Source organism: Pteropus alecto, unplaced genomic scaffold, assembly GCF_000325575.1.
Source record: "Pteropus alecto unplaced genomic scaffold, ASM32557v1 scaffold5, whole genome shotgun sequence".
NCBI lineage: Eukaryota > Metazoa > Chordata > Mammalia > Chiroptera > Pteropodidae > Pteropus > Pteropus alecto.
In genome coordinates this window covers 11,674,514-11,677,099 of record NW_006441953.1, presented here as the reverse complement: position 1 = coordinate 11,677,099, position 2,586 = coordinate 11,674,514, and positions in this window count along the sequence as shown.

Sequence of the window (2,586 nt, the reverse complement as noted above, 5' to 3'; positions counted from 1 at the left end):
TAATTATGTTTTTCAGTTTACGTAAAGGGTTATTATGTTTTGCTTTTAACCCTGTTATCAATATTAAATATAAAACATATACCCAAAGGTTTAAACAATATAAGAAATATAAAAGTAAAATTATTCAACATAAATAAAAATATTCCTAGTAATTTAGAAGGTTTTCTCAGTGTTATAGTCATCAACAAGAAAATTGCCAAAAAAAAGCCTTTGCTTAAACTGTAAATTTATCTCTAACTATGTAACGCTAGATAAATTAGTATTTTCTGTACTCTACTGTAAATACTGTCTTAGCATTAGGAATTTTTTTCTCCCATATCAAATTCCATTACTTCTGAGGATATCCTATGTCACTTACTATAAACAAGGAAAATCCATCTGCTTGTTACAAGGTGTCCACAAGGGTATAGTGATGCTGGTACAGTTGATGATCTCATTATCCTAACAGTTCTAGGTAAATACTCTTGTGTTTGATTTGTTTGCTGTGTTTCTTAAACAAACAAACCTCACCTTTTTCTAAATCACTGAGTCAATGGATTTAAAAAGTGACAAATTCAACAGGAGTATTTCTGCCTTTCAAACAAAAATAAAGGAAAACATATCACATCCCTCCTTATTCCTGGGATTCAACCAAATGCATAGCTTCTGACAATAGATGCCTTCTTCAGTGTGCTCATGATATGAAATTTCACATTCTAATTTCTCTTTTCTCATAAATTTCATTCGAGAGTGAAACTTTATGAAAGAGGTATTTTGAAAAAAATCAAGTACAACGATGCAGTCCTTTAACAGTGTTATATTTGCAGATATGGCCACCATTCAAGCATGCTTGCAGCAACCATTTCCTGAGGGTTTGCTATGTGCCAGAAAAAGGCTCAGGACAAATAATGGTGGGCAGAAGGGCAGAATTGGATATGGTCCCTGCCTACATAAAGATTGTATTTTAGTGCACTAATCAAATAACCATTAAAAAATCAATTAAATTGTTAAAAATGCTATATAAGAAAGCACTAAAAGACGCTAATATGAAAATCTGTGATTGAAACTTTCCATACCATTTTAGAAAGCCATCCTCAGGCAATTAAAAATATATCTTGCCATTTTTTTGAACAGTCTATGCCATGTTGCTTATCTTCAGATCACAGCAGAAACTGATTTCATAATCTGACACATTAGTTTGGATTAAAATGATAGAGTATTTATATTTTAATGGGGAGTTATATGCACTATCACAAAAGTATCTCTCCAATGGTAAAAATTTCTGCTTCATCACTGTAGAGCAATGAGAAATGTATGGCTAGATTGAGTATACATGCATGCATTTATACCATTTATAACTAATCACATTGTGTTCCTTTAGGCCCATACCTTGAAATTCCAAAAAGCATCAAAAAACATTTTTTGACTTATTAAAATAATATCCCAGTACAGTTTTTAAATCTAATGTAATTGAATTAAAATAAGAGTTAGTGAGATAGAAATAATAAATTATTTACACTCTAGAGTTAAACCCCACAGAACCCTGAAACCACCCTGAGGTGATTCATAGGATACTGAAACAATGCATTTCTATTAAATAATATAGATTTAAACTAGTTCATCACTTTTACTTATATCACATGTTTGATTACTTCTCCCTAAACAATTGTTGATTGATCATAAACATTTTAAAATCACTTCCATACATGGTAAGTTACTATTATTCTGATTTTGTGATTAAAAAACTATAATAAACACTTCATCGTTTACTATTCGCATGGATGTTTTAACTTTCCTTTAAAACATGAATTGGTTACTTAAAGTCAGAATATTATAGAAGGAAGATAACAAAAGATAAATGTTCAATGCGTACCAGAAAAAATTAAGTAGTTTTAAATATAATTTTCCAAAGACTTAAAAATGTACTTTAATAATTTAGTACTTGAAATGACAATATAATTTCAGCCCTGGAAATGAGACGAATGCACAAAGATATGAAATCAAATCTTAATATTGTCTTAACTGGTTCATATCCATGTAAGCAGGATTTAAATCTTTGCTACTTTTTAAATTCCTCTATTACATATAAACCACATGTATTTTCCAGAATTACATTTTTTTCAGATTAAATATGAATGTTTGTATTAAGAATATTAAGAATATTAATAACTAAGGCAAATTACAGATGAATGCTTTTACTTGTGTTGTCAAACTTCTTTATATTTGATTTTACGACAAAATATAAGATTTCAGCACAAGACTATTTGGAAACATGAAAAATAAATTTAGTTTTGGTTTATTTAATTGATCTCATTATTTAAGACTCATTTTGAAAAAATCTGAATTAATGAAAATTGCTTAATTATAATCTTTATAAATGTATATAATCTTTTTGGAAAATAAACTGACAATATATATCAAGAACTTACAGCATTTATAACTCTAATTAAGTAACCATATTTCTATGAATCTATCTTAGTGGAATTTTAGCAAGTACTTATGTATGAAGACCTTAATGAAAACAAAATTTTCACTCTATATTATGTAAATCTATAGAGCCAGAACAGTGTTTCAACATGTTTGTGCCAATGAAGTGTAATAAAAAAA